This window comes from Panthera pardus, unplaced genomic scaffold (genome assembly GCF_024362965.1).
Source record: "Panthera pardus isolate Hobbes unplaced genomic scaffold, ASM2436296v1 HiC_scaffold_27, whole genome shotgun sequence".
Lineage (NCBI taxonomy): Eukaryota > Metazoa > Chordata > Mammalia > Carnivora > Felidae > Panthera > Panthera pardus.
In genome coordinates this window covers 111220773-111240102 of record NW_026526843.1, presented here as the reverse complement: position 1 = coordinate 111240102, position 19330 = coordinate 111220773, and the positions used below count along the sequence as shown (strand labels likewise).

At 46.5% G+C, this 19330-nt stretch overlaps 1 protein-coding gene and 1 long non-coding RNA gene across 4 annotated transcripts in view; one reads left to right on the top strand and one right to left on the bottom strand.

Moving 5' to 3' along the window:
• The window catches only part of NHS (NHS actin remodeling regulator), a 341053-nt gene that overhangs the window by 191751 nt on the left and 129972 nt on the right, over nucleotides 1-19330 (top strand). The gene's annotated exons all lie outside the window — the stretch shown is intronic.
• On the bottom strand, nucleotides 2401-10358 carry LOC109248350 (uncharacterized). 2 transcript variants are annotated; one of them, XR_002072011.2, is made up of 3 exons: nucleotides 10044-10343; nucleotides 8048-9675; nucleotides 2401-3493 (listed from the first exon to the last, which is right to left on the bottom strand). It is a non-coding gene; the product is annotated as an uncharacterized LOC109248350 (long non-coding RNA). The 2 variants fall into 2 exon arrangements; XR_008418320.1 differs by lacking the exon at nucleotides 2401-3493 and having other exon boundaries at nucleotides 7805-9675; nucleotides 10044-10358.

The window sequence follows — 19330 nt, the reverse complement described above, 5'->3', positions numbered from 1 at the left end:
AAAATCAGTTCCTTGGCCACGTACTAAAAGCTTGGGAACCGATTTGTTAATTATTCTTTTCCTTTTGTGTCATTTTTCAAGATAAACTTACTTGGGCCAGCCTCCTAGAAAACCTTTTAAGATGCTAATCGCGCAGTTGTGTGAATAATGTAAAAATGAGTCATGTGGTACACTCAGCACTTGACTAATTAACAAGCAGTAAATGAACCCTTGCCTAGCAAATTCTGTACCCGCCTGTGTGAATGGCAGGGAGCTTCATGGAGCCACAGTTGGAAGAGTTTGGCTTAAGTAAATGGGTTCTTATAGGAATCGGCCCGTGGAAATCAGGAATCGTTAGGCATAGCACTATCTTTTCCCAAAATTGAACACCATTGGCGGATTCCATTCGGGGAATGTTCGTTGAGCCCCTGTGGGGCTTTGTGATAGGCCCGGGGAACAGGATACAAAGGTGAATTAAATGCGAAGGATGCTCCTAAAAGTTAATAATCTGGTGAAAGACAGAGGTGAATGAATAATCAAAGACAGGAGTAGGATGCTTTAGACCACAAGGACAGAATATCCAATTAATGGTGGCTTACGTGATAAAGATATTTAATTATCTCACAAGATGTAATGTCTGAAGGTAGGCGGTTCTAGGGTTGATTTAGTAGCTGGACGATGTTGTTCACACCAGCTTCCTCCCACGCTTTTGCTCGGCCGTCCTCATCATGTTGGCTTTTTGTCCTTAGGCTTGTGATGGTCTTGTTCCAACTATCATATTCTCAAACAACAGAGTTCACAAGTAGTAAGCAAGGCAGGGGCAGTAGAAGGCCGTGCCCCACTCACCTGCCATTCACCAAAACAAGTCACACGGCCACACCGAGACGCGAGGCTGGGGTGCTGGAAAGCCACGCCGTCTAGACAGCCACTTTCCATCATCAGCCCCGTCCCTACGATCCCTATGGAAGGGAAGGGATTAAAAAATGTGCAGGGCAATTAGACATCTCTGCCACACAATGCAGAAAGTGCTCATAATGCAGTAAGTACAGATACTCACAGAGTACAGAGGCAGTTAATTCTGCCTTGAAAAATGATGGGAGGTTTGTAGAGGACCTGACATTTTAGCTGAGTCACCAGGCGGATGAGGGATGAAATCCAAACAGGAAACCCGGTGCGTAAAGACAGAGTGGCATGAGAGAGCTTGTCGGGGTTTTGTGCTGTTTGTATTTTCTTGGCCTCTTTACCCCATCTTTTGGTCAAACCCATAGCTAGCAAGTCACTTAACTCCTCAGGGTCCTAGAGTCCTCATCTGTGTAAAGGACGCAGTTGGATTGCACAGCTGTAAAAAGGTCTGCAAGGTTTTCTCACTCATCCCGTCTCTCCTTTACAGTGGTTCAAGTAGACATTTCTTACACAGATAGCACAGGAATTCTTTAATCTTCTCTCCTCGATAGAAGCACATTTTGAAACATTTCTCAGGCAATGTGGCGTCCTCAGCAGAGCATGAGACTGGGGATCACGGATCTGAACTTGAAGCCTTACTTTGTCATTCACTTGCTGTGTGTCTTCCGGAAGACACTTAAGCTCTCTGTAGCTCAGTATCCTCGTCTGTAAAAGGGAGGTAATGGCATTTATCTGCACAGCTCTTTGGAAGACAGTGATAATTGTCATTAATGTGCAGCACAGTGGTAGATACTTATCAGGTTCTCGGTAACTCACAAATGAAGAGATAAAAGTGGCCAATACACAAAGTTTTAAATGTTCAGTGAGGCATAACTCTGTGTGTGTGTGTGTGTGTGTGTGTGTGTGTGTGTGTATTAAATGGACCTGGACTTTTAAAATCAGTAATCCCCGGTGTGGGCAGTGTGGATGGCACAGAGACTTTCAGGTAGTGCTGATGAGACTATGAACTGATAATGACATTTCTGGGGGACAGTGTGGCCATTGGAATGTGTCTTTTAGAAATGTTCAAGCCCTTTGACCCAGCAATTCAAAGTCTAAGAATCTATGCTGGGTAGATAATTGATGATGTGAACATGGGGTATAATTAGTATAAAGTTATTCATCATGATGGTATTGGAGTAAAAGGTATTGGAATCAGCACAAATAACCAACAGTAGACAAGTCATTAAGCGAATTAAGCTTGACTCAGATATTTTAATATTACCCAGGTATTAAGAATCCGGTTTGGGGAGGATATTTGATGATGTAGGGAAAATGATCACAATAGAATATTTATGTGAAAAAAGCAGCTTACGAAACAGTATGTACAACATGGTCCCAGTTTTGTAAAAGTAAATAACTATCATGCTTAGAAAAGTCACTGGAAGGTAAAACACCAAAATGTGAAAATGATTATCTCTGGGTACTGGAAACACAGGGGGGTTTTGTCTTCTTCGGTGCTGCTCTGAATTCTGAATTGTACCTGTAATGACATGGAAAAACACTTCCAAAATTAAGAGAAAATATCAGGTTAGAAAGATTACCCAAAAAATCCGGATGCATCAACTCCAATCAACTTGTAAGAATACTCACACATCCCACAAGAAAAAGAAGGTTGGAAGGAAATATGTCCAAATCTATTCACTTATTTTCTCTGGTTCATGGAATGATGGATTGTTGCCATTTTCTTCTTTATACTAGTTTGTGTTTTCCGCCTTTTCCATGTTTGGCATATGTTATTTTTATGAGCAGAAAAAGAAAGCTACCACCACAGAAAGCCCACAACAAGACGTTGTCCTGAGTGCTGCGTTACACATGTCCCTCAGTGCTGGCAGCCACCAATAAAACCAGTAAGTCTGAGGGCCCCGGCTTCTCTTGCCCCACAGCTAGGAATTCATTCGACCGGTGTGGAGAACTGGTACCCACGTTGACCACCTCTGCCTCCTAAATGCACCAAGTGCCATGTTGCAAAAGGCAGAGGGGCAAAGCCAGAGGTGCTGGTGATGGGGCAGATGAGTACATTCTGCACGTATCAGAAATCACAATAGAACCTGTCCTCCATGCCGCAGGGACTGCAGGGCAAGCCTGCTTTTTATGAACGCGTGCTTGCTGATCCAGTAGGTGCCTCTGGCTGGATGCATAGAGCTCTCTGGTGGCCAAGAGGTGTCAACGCAGCAATGTTTGTACTTCAGAACCAAGTCCAAGTTCTACTAGCCAAACCAGATTGTTCAGAAACTGCTGCATACTTGCAGATTAAAGTCGAAGACCCCGTAACAGGTAGGAAAACATCGGTCAGCACTATTCCCATAGTATCTCTAACAAAGAAGGAATCTTCCGTGTCTACCAGCTGGGGTGGGTACCCGCTCTGCCTTCACGCCCGTGTCAAAGGCACTCGATCCTGCTTGGTTTTGTAATAACTGTTTATTAAATTGTGAGCCATAGCAACTACTGTGTGAGCCTTGATCACGTTGCTTGTCTCACAAGCCCATACTGTGGGAAAGTGTCCTTGTGGGTTGTTTTCCAAGCGGGTCTGGTCTTCATGGCATCATAGAATGTTACAGCTGGAAGGAGCCTTAGAAACAAAGAGACTGAGCTCCAGTAAAGCCAAGTGGCTTAGAGAAATGATTCATTACTGGCTGATCTAAGGATGGAGCCCATTCCAACCTTGAGAATTTCGTCCAGCAGCCTCCTCTATTTCCCTCAGGCTGCCTTCATCCCTCAGGTGGCTGACTTGAAACCAACACTAAGGCTTCAGATTCTCATTGTTCCTGGGTAGTCTTGTATTTCTCTGTGTTGGCATCACACTGTGTGTGTGTGTGTGTGTGTGTAGCTATGTATGATCATTAGTCTATGTATGTAACTGTCACTGTATTCCTATTATATCTCTATCATTTGATTTGGGCATATTCCATACCCTCTGCTGTATTATAAATTCCTTGAAGATAATCTTCTGTGTCTTTTGTATTCCAACATAATACTCTCTAGAGGTGTTGGGACCATTGACACAATTCATGTTACTTTCTTTGTAAGCCATGAATGAAAATAATGTCTGAATCATTTGGGTTCTTAGACTCAGGACTTTGTTTATAGGATATTGTTCTATATTTAACTTCTGTATTGGCACTGGCTTTTAGAGAGGCCTGAAGATTAGTGGAAATTTGCCCCCTGGGCATTCTAGAATGTTCCACTGAGAGGTAATTAAGGGGAAGAAAAGGAACAACTTGTACTCCCCAATTGGCAAGCCATTTATTTGGTTCTATATTTATTTCTGCTAGAGCAAAAGTGCTTTCAATTTTATTGCACTCTAACATCGTCTCAATAATCACCAGGGTAGCATAGTGATGGTACCTTAGAACTTTGCTGCACAATTGGTAATATGAGGATAAGCTCTGAAATGCTCTCTGCAGTCAATTTGAATATTCTATCATTTTATTCGTTTTGACAGTGAATTTTTAAGAAAAGAGAGAAATACACATAAGAAATCGTTTAAAGTGGACCTTGTTGGGGGGTTGGCGCTTCGGTGGCTCAGTTGGTTAAACGCCCAATTTCATGCTCAGGTCATATTTTTATATAGTTCATGGTTCAACCCTGCGTCGGGCTCTGTGCTGACAGCTCGGCACCTGGAGCCTGCTTTGGATTCTGTGTCTCCCTCTCTCTCTGCCCCTCCCCCACTCATTCTCTGTCTCTGTCTCTCTCTCTCTCAAAAATAAACAAACATTAAAAAAATTTTTTAAGTGGGCCTTGGGATGTGCTGTGCTAGGAAAAGAAATAAAGACCAGCATGGTGAGGGGTTTGGAGCCAGAGCTATAGGGTTTGATTTTTGGCATGGCCAACCTAGGAAGAAGAAAATGGATAGGGGTGTAAATGGGGCAGATGGGCCTTAGATGGTTGTTGAGTATGTGTGATGAGTGTGCAGAGTTTCATTGTAAAGTCCTATCTACTTTAGGGGTTATTTAGAAATGCTCCATTAGAACCTTAATTCCTCTCTTCAAAAAAAATAATAAGGAAATTCTTAAACTTGGCCAAGGTCACTAAACAAATAAATGGAAAAAAACCAACATAGTTAATACAAGACTATGCTTATTAAAACACAAAGGTTATAATGAGCACAGACCTTGAAGTAGGACACGGGTTTAAATCACATCTCTTACTCCATTTGTAACCTTGGGTGTCTTTGACCTTCTGCTTCCTCAGCTCTGAAAGAAGGATAGAAGACCCACCTTCCAGAGTTGTCAGGGCCATGAGAAACGAATATGTGTCAAGCACCTAGAACGCTACCTGCCCTCGGTAGACATTTCCTCAAAGTAGTTCCCGCTTTTTTTTATATTATTAGTTTACTATTTATTATTAATACCCTAAGTGGATTAAGAATCCCAATGGCTCACTGGGAAGGAACATGTTCGGGAGCAGTCATTCCTTTGGTCCTCAGGCAAACAGGAGCTCCCAGGCCCCATGAAGAGGGCCAGCCCAGAAGTCCCAATGTTTCGGAACTTGATTTGGGGGCCTCTTCCAGGCAGCAGCAGCAGCAGCAGCAGCAGCAACCTAATGGGAGAGAACGTCCCATCAAATCCCAAGGGATACTTAGTTTCATTGGGTGTGGGAGTGCAAGGATCCTTTACACAGGAAGGACTTCTGAAACAAATCACTCCTCAGTGTACAACTCACCCCCAAGTCTCCTGCTTCCTCCTCTATCCCAGTGTTCCTCAATTCCCAGTGAGAGTGGCCTGTATCTTTCACCGGCAATTCACAGTGAGCTTCTCCCATGGAGTCTGATTTGCTTCTGTATCCCCAATACATGGCTCACAAGGAGGACTGAGGGGTTTTTTTGAGGGATGGATGGGAGGAAGGGTGGATGAGTGGATGGGTGGGTGGGTGGGTGGATGGATGACAGAAACTGACCTGAGGTGGGATGCCTATGTGTCTCTGTGTTCCAGCAGTAGGGTTGTGCTTTTTAGTCTTTTTAAGCATCTTGTTGATCTTTTAAGAAAATTCCCACTAATAACCTACTGTATCCCAGATAGTCTACCAGTGAGCACCTGTTGTATACCAATGAGCATCTAAGTTTTTATATCATTTAATCCTCACAACACTCTGTGAGGTAGGCCTTGTTAATACCATTTTACAGATGGAGAAATCCACGATCCGAAAGGTTGAAGAACTTGCCCAAGTTCACGTACCATTTATAGTCAAGTTCTTTCCTGTATGTCATGCAATGCAGGCATACCTATCGCACAAACCGTTCATACCAGTGTAGAAGTGAGAAAGAGAGTCACTAACCCAATACATTTCTGAGAGGCAAGGGGTCACTATTCAGAAGAAAATCTGATGGCAAAAGGGAGTTTTCACTTGGATATACATTGGAGGGTGGGTGGCAGATGAGGGGAGGGTGTGGATCCATGGAGGGAGGAAAGAAGTAGCAGGCACTCCTGCAATCCCAGGCTTCTCCTCCAAAGGGAGCTCAGTCACAGGTAAGAAGGAGTGAGGCGGGTTGTTCTGTCTCCGTTCTGCTTGGGGCATCCCTGGGATCAATCCACCCCACCTGTCCACAGGGCAACTTCCGCTAAAAAATTCACTGGAGACAGTGAAAGGAGACCAAATGTTTTGCCTGTCCTACCGTCTTTGCTCAGGTTCAGAAAAAGAACAGGAGAAGAAACCGAGACGTCGATTCCTGTGCACATGCTTCATTGAGGGAGTGCTCTCAGGAAAAGGGGAGTCAGGGAAGCAGGCCAGGGCAAGGGGGAAAGACCTAAGTCTGTCTGTGTGGTCTCAGCTAGACACTCGCTTTCGACTCATCTCACACAGGAGCAGGAATTGCACCAGAGTTGACCCCACCTTGAAGCTAGGGGACCGGCCTTCTGTATCACTGAATCAGTCAGTTATTAGCTATGGGGCTGCCCTTGGGGAAGGGAGCCTAACCTTCTGGGCTAGGTAATTCCCACTGACCCAGGGCATCTCTCCAGAGAAGGAGCGACTGTTGGGTGCTGTTAACAGCCAATACTATAGCATCTGGGGGAGGGGATCCCTGCCCAGTTAAGAGGCCGTGGGTAGGGCATCAACAGTATCCACTGTCCCCACCAAACTACCATCTAGGCCCCTGCTGGCGTGGCATGTATGCAAAATTTCTGCCTGGATTTTGGCCACTGCCCTTCCCATCCGGATGCAGACTGACTTGATGAGTGGAGATAGTCCAACTGAAGTTTCCTTCTTTGAAGGAGAGGGGACACCAAGCAGGGATCCTTCCCATGAGCTTGCCAGTCTAGAGACTTTCCCCACTCATTCTTTGTTGGCCGTCTACTGCTGGGGTCCCCCTCTGACTCAGTCAAAACTTAACATTCTTGGTAAAGTGTGGCGTAAGGTTTTTACTTTAATGGCAATTATCATGCAACAGCTCCCTTTGATGTAGGACAGCCAACATCATGACGTCTAGGTTATATTTTCTGTCCTCTGTCCCCAAGTTTTAGTTGTCGTCTTAGTTCACATGTCCCCCCCTTCCCGCTAAACTCCCATCCGACACTTCCTTCTCCAGTCCTGTTAATACTTAACCTGAGGTCAAGGTTTCTTTGGGTGAAGAACAATGAAAAAGCCATCAAGCTGGCTTTGAGTGCTAAGGGAGTGAAACCTGGTTATGTGTCTAATTTGAGACATTCCTAAGAGTAGGCTTTTCTTTATGGTCAAGATTGAAAGAAATGAACGGATGTGAGCTTTTTTTTTCTTGCCTTACACATTAAGGATTAGTCATAGGATCATGTTGAAATTATTCGATCCAGAAATAAGTGATTAACATTTAACTTTCTTAATGGGCAATTACTCAACAGCTATGCCAGTGGGTAAATATTTACTCATCATCTATTCCAAGGAGTGAATGTTAACTTGAGTCAAACAGTTACTTGTGTTGGTTCTTTAATAATGGCAAAGTGAATTTTATGTAGCAGTAAGAGCTCCAATTTCCTGCCAAGTAAGAATTGACTGAAGGATGTTCAGAGCTCTGAGCCGGGCTTAAATTACAGATAATTTACTCACCTACTCACCCACTCAAAAAAAGCAAAAAAAAAAACAAAAAAAAAAACAAAAAAAAACAAAAACGCACCACCACCAACAAAAAACACTGGCGATCTGTTATACTCACCACTATGTATTGAAATCTGGCAGCCCCAAATCTCAGAAAGTCAAATATAATAAATCAACTCCGTTTCTCAGTCCGTAGGTCTGTCAGCCTCTGTTTACCACAAAGCTGCCTGTTTCTTGTCATTAATTCAGATACCCTCAACGTGCCCCATGGACACACAGAGCATATGGCCTGAAGACTCAGTTAAGAGAAAATCGGGTACCATCTCTGAGAGTTTCAGTTCACTTCCAACCAGTACGTTTTTACCAACAGGCGGGAAGTCGATTTAAAAGTTGAAACATGAACCAAGGTTGGAGGTTGAGGGTCAGAATATGGGACGTGGATGCAAATGCTTCAGGTGTGGTCTACACGCAGACAGGTCAAAGATGTTTTCCATGGGGAACCAGTGAGGGAGAGGGCTGGCGTGTCCAGGCTTGTAGAAAGAAGTTTGAGAGGCTGGAACTTGGCATGTGCATCAGGGCAGGCTAACTGCTGTATCAACCGCCCCAAGTCTCAGGCCTTCACACAAATTAAGTTTATTTCTTGCTCATGTCACATTCCAAGAGGAGAGGACCTGTGTTCGGCAGGCGTTCAGAAATGCAAACTCCTTCCGGCAGATGAGGCCAAAACACACACACACACACACACACACACACACACACACACACACACACACAAACCAAAAAACCCAAAACCATAGAGCATGGAGAATAGCGTGGCAAGTTTGATGGGCACCTCCATGGTCTGGCCGGTGCTGCCACATGACCCCACACGCGTGCAAAGGAGGCTGGGAAGTCTGTGTGCCCAAGACACGGAAGGAAATGGTTTCGCGTCGAGCTAGCCGGTCTGCCACCCGTGGCTCGGGGCACGCGACACTCTTCATCTGTTCTTCACCAAGCGTGTGGAAAAGAGCTAGTGAAGGAGCGACAAAGAAGACAGGCAGGAAGCTAGTTAAAAGTCAGTGGGGCTACTCCGGGGGGGGGGGGTGGGGGGGGGTTGCCGAGTTAGATTCACTTCTAACGGGGGATAAAAATGGATGTCCTTTGCATTGGTTTTGCTGTGGCCCAGGCTTTAGAGGGTGAGCTCAGCTCACTGGAGCAGAGGACTCGATGAGAGGGAAGGTGTGCTTTGCCTGGGGCCCCCGGCTGCTCAGAAAGGAGGGGGGAGCGGGCCGCAGCCTGCCACGGACACCTGATTGTGGGGACTCTGGAGGAGGCCTGTAAGGGGGGGTTCCTCATCCGCCAGGGGTGTTCAGGGAAGAACAGACTCGGCGGAGAGAGGGTGTCACGGTGTGCACGGGCTCCATTCTGGAAGGTAGGAGGCTCCTGCTCTCGGTTCTGTTGCTTCCCCTCTCCGGCCTGTGAAGGCAGCCCCTGCCCGGCTGGCCGTGTTTGGAGGAGCCCCGCGATGGGAGGGAAGGTTCCAGCAGGGAGCTGGAGGAAAAGCGAGGGCCCAGGGCCTGCCCCAGCCAGCAGGTAGCGTCAGGGGCCTCCGGCCTGGCCTGGCGTGGCGCCTGGTGCGGCTCCTGACTGAATCGCGCTCTCCTCCCCAGCGATTCCCACAGGCCCTCTGGGCGGACTCTTTTGTGGCAGTTTCTGGCAGTCCCAAATGTGGCTCGTTGTCAAGCCTCTGGACCGGTGCCCGGGAGCCTGTTGGAAGTCCAGACTCCCAGTCAAGAATGAATTGGCCAAGCGCCAAGATAATATTTTCCCTTATAATCAAGAACTCTGCCTAGGAAATAAGTTCAACTCCCTTCTTATTTTCTTAACTGTTCTTCAGTCTCCTTTTAGAGTAGCCATTATTAAAAGATCGGTTTTACGTGCATCCCCACACACACAGAAATGGCCTCATTTATTTAGCAAACACTTATATGGCACCGACTCTGGGCCTTACGCTCTTCTAAGTATTGCAGAAATGTTAACTATTCGATCTTCACAACGACCCCAGGACATAGGCACTGTTATCATCCCCACTTTACAGATGAGGACGTAGAGGTAAAAAAGGTGTAAGGGCTTACCTGGGGTCAGGCAGGGTATAGGCGGTAACCGTGGGATTCGGACCGAGGCTGTCTAGTTGGGTAACCCCACTAGGCTGGTTCGTTCTATATTCTTTCCCCAGTGAAATCATCCGTTGCTTTTGTAAAAACTGCCGTGACATACCTCCGCACAGAAAAAGGCACAAGTGCTAAGTATACAGCTCAGTGAATTTTCACAGACGGAACACGCCCACGTGCCCGGAACCCTGCCCCAAGCAGATTATCACTGGCCCCAGAAAAGCTCTTTCACCTCTACCCCCACCTTTTGCCCTTATCCTCGCTTTTATTGGCACGGATTACTTGGAACTGTTTACAAGTAGAATCACACTTTCTTTCTTTGCGCTGCTGTGCAATATCTCAGTCTGGGAACATACCACAATCGACTTAGCGGTTGTTGTTTTTTAATTGGCGGGCATTTTGCTAAGACCCAATCTGGAATGGTATGAATAGTGCGGCTCCGTATGCATCTTTCGGTGAGCTCCTGGACCTGTTTCTGTTGGGTATACACTCAGAAGTGCAAAACCGTAGCGAACACAAATATGTAGCCTTAGTGGGTCCTACCAGGCAGTTTTAGAAAGTGGGCATACCAGCTTACAGTCCCATCAGCAGTGTGGGGGACTTCTTGGTGCTGCTCAGTCTTGCCAACACTTGGAACTTTCTTTTTACTTTAAGGCATTCTGGTGGGTAGCATGTACCATTGTTTGTTTATTTGTTTGTTTGTTTGTTTTAAATAGCCTACTCAGCTGACAGCTCTGAGCCTGCTTCCGATTCTGTGTCTCCCTCTCTCTCTCAAAAATAAATAAACAATTAAAAAAAAGCCTATTTTTAGAAGGGTTTTTAGACTTAAAGAGAAATTGAGACGATGGTACAGAGAGCCCCCACATACCGTGCACCCCTTTTCCCCTAGTATGAACACCTTACGTTCGAATGGTAGCTTGTTAGAATTAGCGAAGCAATACTGATAGATTTCCACTCGTGTACTGCTCGTTAAACAGCAAGCACGCTGGAGGAATGAATGACACCGTCAGCGTCTCCTCCCCTTGTCGCATCGAAGACCGTTGGGGAACAGCTTCACAGTCGGTCTATTCAGACGGACCAGGGCTGGGGTGATGACTCCAGGGCAGTCCTTTGCTTAATAAAGTCAAACCCACTGGATGATGTGGGGACGTTGTGACCTGGTGTAAACCTTTGTGATCGTCATTCTCGATCAGGCGTTCTCCAGATGTGGCCCAAAGCAGCACACGGGGCTCCCGTTAAAATGCCAGTTTTTGGGCCACATCCCACACGAAGAATCAAAACCTCTGGGGCTGGAGGGCAAGAATGTGCCTTTTGAGCAAGAGACTTCAGATGGTTCTAATGCACCCTAAATAGCCTGTTCTAGACATAGAAAGGCGACCCAGTAAATAGTGCCTAGAATATTTTAAATCCAGGAGGCATTCATTTTCCAGGCTGGGCATCTAGCACTGATACTCATTTAGTTCACACTCTCCTTATTTTCGTACAATAAAAGCTCATGGGCTGGGGTGCCTGGGGGGGCTCAGTCAGTTAAGTGTTTACTTTGTCTCAGGTCATGATCTCGCCGTTTGTGAGTTTGAGCCCCGCGTCAGGCTCTGTGCTGACAGCTCAGAGCCTGGAGCCTGCTTTGAATTCTGTGTCTCCCTCTCTCTCTGCCCCTCCCCCCCCCCCCAGAAATAAATAAACATTAAAAAAGAAAAAGCTCATGGGCCAAAAGGCAGCCTGTTAATACCAGAGCCCTAAGGAGGATGACTCTTGAGTTAGGTTTCCCAAGACCTTGACTAAAAAAGATTGCACTGGAAAACATAAATGATGCGGCTGGTCCCCCGTGGGTAAGGAAGCTGAGACAGAGAGTTTTAGGGCTCTTGGTCCCCTTGGAATCTCAAAAGGAACTTTAATGTCAAAGAGGGTGTGGAGGACAGCAGGAAGAGATCAGTGTGTAAAATATTCCAATGGCAAATTCCAGAAAAGCAGCAGTCAGAGCTAAATGGGACAAAGAGACAATACACATTAATTTAAGACGACGTTGTCAATTTAGTGGCATGTTTATTGAAATAGCCCTTCATGTTCTAAAAAAAGCACTGGGGTACAGACCTCTGAATCCCTGCAGGAAACTACAAATTCCTGGGAGGGAACAGCAGCCCTAGTCCTGACTTTAATAACAAAAGGCAATTATTTTTAGTATTTTCCAGTAATCTCAGCTGTCTGGTATTGTCAGACTCTATTCATGGACAGCTGGAATTTAGAGTGCATTGAGTGAATGGGGAGGGGAGGAGGGAGGGAGGAAAGGAGGGAGGCATAAAAGAGGAAAAGAGACAGGAGAGAGAAAGAAGGAGAACATGAGTGGGAGCTTACAAGCTTTTTCACTCTGGTATATTATCCGGCATGATGGGCCCCAAGGCAAAAGTGCCAGTCATGTAATAATAAATGCCAAGATCAAACCTCCAGGAACAAATATAAAGGGACTCTAAAACAAGCCATTTGTCAGACCGGTTTTGGGGTACGGGGAAGTATAAAGCAACTAGAGAGAAAGTAGGTCAGTGATAGATTCTGGTGGAAACACCTGGGAAACCATCGCGGCTGCTCGTGTTGTAACTAATTAAGAGGTGGTGAAACCATGACACTGGTGGCATTGGAGGGGATGGGGGGGGTCGCAGAGGAATGGAATTAATTTTTTCATTTATTTCATTTTAATTAATGGAATTAATTTCTTAAAGCTGCTTGGAAAATCCCAACTTGTAGCCTCAGCAGATCTGATGGCTGAATAGCACGGTGAGGCGATTATGTTGGAAAAATCATAAAGAAGCGGGAAGTTGTCCAGTGGACATGGTCTGTCATGGGGGAGGGGGTGGCTCGGCACAGGCTTGCCCATTACAGGCCAGAAAATGAACACCGGTCCCCTCCCAACGTAAAGAGTAAACCCTGAACACAAGTACTGAAGGGCCCCGGGCACAGCAGAATTGTTTGCCACAGGCAGCGTGCATGTCTGAAATCAAGATAAATGGGTTTGATGATGGAAAGGAGCAGTTGTCCTAAACATTACACAATTGTTGGATGAGGAAGGACAACGTGGTCTAGAGCTCCAGAAGACGTTTCTGTGGCGTCTCAGAAAATCTTGCTCGGAAAGCTCGTTCAGATTTTCCTGGACACCCGCAGTCTTACGGAGATTCCTAAGTGGCCCAAATGGATAACTGATAGAAATATTTCAGCCAGGGAGGAACACAACTGCTTGTTTTTTAAGGGTTTGCTGTTAACTGGTACTTCAGCTGACCTTACCCTCATATTCTGGGAAAAGAGCGACAAGCCGTAAGCTCTTTTTAGCACCGTGAGAGAGATCAGCTTCTTTTACGTAAAAGGAAACTTAAACTCAGAGGCGTTAAGTCACTGTCTAAAGTCACAAAGCTTATTAAAAACAACCCAAATCAAGTTTCCAACTGCTGTTTTTTAACCTTGAGAGTTGCTTTCCATCAGTTCTCTTATAAAGTAGACTTGACCTGCAAATGTGAGCTGTCCCCGAATGCCAGGAAGGAAACAGGACCAACACCATAGTCCTCCTGGGAAGCTTAAGGCTATTGGCTAGGACAGCAAACACGATTCCTTTTTCTAAACAATGCAAGCTGGGATATTCTCTCTCTCTCTCCCTCTCCCTCTCCCTCTCCCTCTCCCTCTCCCTCTCCCTCTCCCTCTCTCCCTCTCCCCTCCCCCTGCCTCCCTCCCTCCCCTACTCCCTGTCTATCCCCACACCTCCCCTCCTCTTTCCTCCTCTCTCCCCCTCTGACACACACACATACACACACACACACACACACACACACAATCCAACCTGTGTGATTCTCAAGGGGTTCCTTGGTGCACTAATGGATAATATGAGAAATCATGTGAAATCTTCCCAAGGAAAGCATTCTGAATGCTTGGAAATGGTAACACAGAGAAGGGCTGGAGAGTCACAGCTTCCTTCCACCTGGGCCCCTGGTCTTTGGTAGTAACTAAAGATGCCTGCTGTCATTCATCAGTAAGTGAGTTAAATAGGCTTCTGAGGAAGATGCCCTCAGATGCTCACCTGAAGATGGCCCGACGCAAGTCTAAGAAAGTAGGCTCTGGAAGGTGCCAGCAAGACGCCGGTAGAGCAAGGCAGCATATTTGCGGCAGACCGGGGAGGAGATCTCCTGGTGAGGTGGCTGTGGCCTTGCGTGGAAAGCACGTGGAGTGGCCCCGCGTGGCTGCTGCGCCTCCCTGCCGCTTGCCTGAGCAAGTCAACTTTTACCTTTCTCTCTCTGAGAACAGCGTTTAAGGAAAGAAAAAAGTTCAAAGGTAGAAGAAAATCCTTTACACTTCTTTAAGTGGGGTTTCTTCCGTGTGGGGGGTCCCTTAGAACACAAGGCTATTTGGCAACAATCTAGTTACTGTTAACATGATAAACTGATTAGACTCATTTCCATTCTTCCATACATGCACTGAACACACACTTGCACGTCTTTTCTGAGGAATTTAGCAACAGTGATTTCAGGCTTGGGGGTTTAAATCAAGATAAACTACTTTCCTTCTTTCCGAGGAGCAGGATTCAAGAAATATGTCGGCCAAGTGCCAGAACAATCTCAGACAAAACATGCTGGCTTCACTCGGGGACATTGAATTGATACTTGTAACCATTTCAGACTTCTCTCGAAGATATTTCAGAGCTCAGAAAATAGAACAAAAGGAATTTGCATTCTTTTTTTCTCTTTCCAGAGTCCACAGCTTCTCACGAATGCCTGCCAAACCAAGTATATAGTTAGACATTTATTCAGTCATTCGCATTGCCATTATTAATGGTTCAAACAAAGAGCATAATAAAATACAGTTATAAGTACTAAAAGATGTTTCTGTGACTTCACACCATGGCTCAACCACCACCCTAATGGTACTGCTCCAATGGCCAAGTCATTAAGCCTCTTCAGTCTTCACTCTGATTGACACCCAAAGCTAGAGTGGCAGTCAGAGAGGGGCACAGAGTTTAATGAGCTACTAGAACTTTCTTTGCCCAAGCCCATGGGTGGGACTCATGGCCCAAGAGGAAAAGAAATCAGCCTGGTTTCAGTGACCTCTCATTGAAGACTGTAGACTCCTTAAAGGCCATGAATTTGCCTCTTCAAGGACCTATTGTCACCATCCCACATCATTCTACTCTGGGACCTTAAGAACGTCACTTAGGCAATATTTGTGTCCTGATAATGAAGAATTGTTAATATGATTTTTTAGCAATAGAGTTAAAAGCTATTGATCAAGGTAGAAATAGGGTACAAATATGAGATCCTTATATCAAATGGGAGACAAGTTAAGGGTGCTGTGCCACCACTTTAGTAAAACATTTCCCAAGCTATGTAGGTTCCTTGGGAAATAGTAGGTCACACACATACATTTCTGTGGTCAAAAAGGTTTGAGAAAACTGGATGAGGTACACACACACACACACACACACATTTCTTTACTGCAGAACCTATCAGAGCCTTTAATATCCTGAAATACATTGTGATTCTCTGCATGAGGTAGTTCCCAAATTCATTTGACCATAGAGCTCTATTAACACATGTGGGTCTTGGATTCCATGAAACATATTTCAGGACATGCTATTTTAGAAAGCCAATTTTCTGTAAGGGTGATCCTTTATAGCACAGGCAGGCTGTGCCTCCAGCAATAAAGAATTTCTGGGGCTTCTCAGTGGGAGGAAAGGGGGAAGGAGTTGGGGAGAGAGGGTGATCAGGTATACGAATCAGCGAGCAAGGTCTTGAACTCCTTGAGGCCAGGACTCCGGGAGGACTCCTTGAGGTCGCTCTCATCAGCATCTAGCAGAAGTGTTTGATACTTGATTGTTGAGCAAATGGATTCATGAATGCTTTCTCCAAAGTTGAGTTAAGCCAAGCACCGGCTGATCCTGATTACCCTTTGACTTAGGGCCGTATGAGGATTTAAAATGCATCCTGAAGGTTTGGGACCCCTTATACTAGATAAACGACCAAATCATGTGAAGAACTATCAGAACTGGCTCACCCTGGGCATCCCAGAGCTGTAGCCTCCCCCCAGTGAAATCCTCAAGAGTGATTTTGGTTGGGGCGGGAGATGCCTGGTGCCTCCCCGTTCGCGTTGAGAATGACGAAAGCATGTCTGGTTACATTTTGAGGCGGGCTTTGAGGCCAGTACAGGGGCTGTTCTCTCTGCACCTATGCTGATACAACTGCCACTGGTTCTTAGATGCACATCGTGACACATCAGCGTGTCAGTTGTGAGCTCAAGTTGTAAGCCTCACGTACTTTGTTATTAGTGATGGTCATTTGGGAACGCTTGACTTTTAAATATAAATTAGGGTGGATTTAAGGCTACAGCTAACCTTGCTCTCATCCCATTTTGATAGGCTTTCTTGAGTGAGAGAGAAAACAGCTTGCTTACTGGGAACTGTGCATGCGTGCACAGTCCGTTATGAGTATCCTATTGGAACAGAACAAAATGAGGGCGCCGTGTCAGAGGTTAGGGAAGTGTATCTTCCAAGCAAATGCCCAGTCCGCAAAGTAGGTAAAGAGCCTGTCTGAAGACCCTGAACTGCAGATCAGCGAATAGCCCGGTTAACTTAGATTTCCTTCTCTTTCTTTGGGGTCCGTGACGTTTTCCCAGGAGCGTGACTCATGACGCTTCGTCACCATGGGTCAGCCATCCCGACACCTGTAGCATGAAGAGTCCCAAAGACCTCTCGGCCTTTCCCTCGCACACTTAGCCCTACCCCGGTCCTGATCATTCATTGCCAAGGAGGCCCCATTCCCGTTAGGGTTTGCAATGGCCGCTTTGTGCCTTCAGGCCCGGGTTGGCGTCTAGCCTCTCGGCATTCCATCCCGTCCCTGCGTTCAACTCGCAGGGCCGGGCAGGCGTGCTTCCACGGAAGAGTTGGTCACTGCTAGCGTGTGGGTAAAGGGTTAACATCACCCCTTCCCCTTCTCTGTGGAAATCTGTCCTTGTGTTAACTTTCCAGCTCTGTTGCCCTGGAAACCTGGTGGAGGTGGAATGTCAGCTGTGTTACCAGGCAATATTGCTTATAGTAAAAATGACCCAACTGTTAAATTGCTTCTGGTGCAGCAGCATTGTAAATGAGTCTAAACACCTGGCAGGAAGCCACAGCCTTGGGGTTCCCTGAGTGTGGGACTCTGGGTACTGGCACGTCCGTTATGGGGCCCCTGGAGACGGCAGTTGGTCACAAGAGATGTTAGCTCCTGTGGGGCAGGAGGCTTCTCAGCCAGGACGGGTCCTGTACTCTCTGATGTGCATCTTGTCTGTTTGCACCTAGGCTGCCACTTAGGGGGCCCCTAGACAGCGAGTGGGCTCCTGTAAGGACCCCCAGCGGAGGAGGGATGCCCCAAGCTGCCCTTCCGGCCAGTGGTGGTTCCACGCTTTGCGGAGCTGACGTGACATGTTGTCTAACCGGCCAGTTGCAGGACCCATGCTGGTCTGGCCTTTCAAATCCCAGTTCATGGAGAGTCCTCTCTCCGTCATTGGAAGCTAGTCAAGGTCCGCTTCCATTAAAAACAATCCTGTTGATTTCTCTTTCTCGAACAGAAGTGACCAGCTGGAGGGGCCGAAAAGGATTTCCACTCTCAAGTTTTCCAAAAGTTGTATGTTTCCCATTGGTGGGGTTGGTCATTCTGCTTTTAAATCCCTCAAATTCCTCGCATTCCCGGAAGCGTCCTGACATCCATGCTTCAGACGGCTGGAGCAGATTTTCCGCGTTTCATTTCATTGGGTGTAGTCCGTTCTGCTGCTGTTAGTGGGCTCGCTGGCCACGGTTCGTGGTGAGACTCCTCCTTGAGCAGGATGGACTTGGCAGGAAGAGTTCGACAGCTATTTATTGAGTGCTTCTCATGAGCCCGGAGCTGCTCCGAGTGCTTTGTGTGTACTGACAGGTAAACAGCCCTATGAGGTAGGGACTATTATTTATTATCTTCATCTTCAAGGTGAGGCAACTGAGGCACAGAGCAGGTTGAATGACTTCCCCAGGGCCACACAGTTCATAAGGGACAGAGCCAGTGTTCACGCCCCGAGAGCTGAGTTTTCAACCCCTATGGCAGACCGCCTCTCTGAGTCTCCTCGTGAAGACGGGATTTTGCCCGGCCTCGGGGAGTGGAGGGCTGACGCCGTTCGAGTGTCCTGGATGTGCGTGGTGGATCCAGAGAACAGCTTCCCACCAACCGAGCAAGAAGTGGAGGATGTTTTAGCGTTCCGCCTTGTAGCAGAAAATGGAGACACACACCCCGTTGGGACCATTCATCCACCAAGCACTCACTAAGCACCGGCTCTTAAGCACTCCAGTGGCTGTGAAGGATACGACATTGAACCACAGGGCCCCAACTGCCTGCCTGTGAGGAGTTTCCATTCTGGTGTGTGTCCTGATCCACAAAGCAAGGAAGGGGAGAATCAGGGATAGGGAAATAAATAGAAAAGCAGAGAAAGAGGAGGAAGGAGACATGTTCCAGAATTTTCGGTTACTCCTCCCTGATAAGGAGTTTTCTGTTTCTCAGCATGACTCTCCCCCACTCCCACCCCCTGGGCCAAACAAAGTCAAATCACTGATAATACTGCCCAATAGAACTGTCTGTGATGACGGAAGTGTTCTATAACTGTGCTGTTCAATAGGGTAGCCCCTAGCTATATGTGGCTATGGAGCACTTGAAATGTTGCTGGTGTAAGGAACTGACTTTTAAATTGTACTTAATTTTAATGAACTAAAATTTCTTTTTTTTTTAATTTTTTTTATTTAAAAAAAATTTTTTTTAACGTTTATTTATTTTTGGAACAGAGCATGAATGGGGGAGGGTCAGAGAGAGAGGGAGACACAGAATCGGAAGCAGGCTCCAGGCTCTGAGCCATCAGCACAGAGCCCGACGCGGGGCTTGAACTCACAGACCGTGAGATCGCGACCTGAGCCGAAGTCGGCCGCTTAACTGACTGAGCCACCCAGGCGCCCCAATGAACTAAAATTTCAATATAAGCAGCCACATGTGACGGTGGCTTCTGTAGCAGATTATATAGCCCTAGAACTTTCCTACCCTATACATGACATCAAGCACCCTCTTCCCCAGTGTGGTCCAGATTATTCTAAGTTCCTAAATTTCACTAGGAAAAGTTTGAATAGGTGGCCAGTGCTGCAGCTTTCAAATGTGCCCGGTTGGATTAAAACCTAAATCCATGAACATGGGCCACAAAACCCCAAATTCAGTCTATCTCTTCAGAGTTGA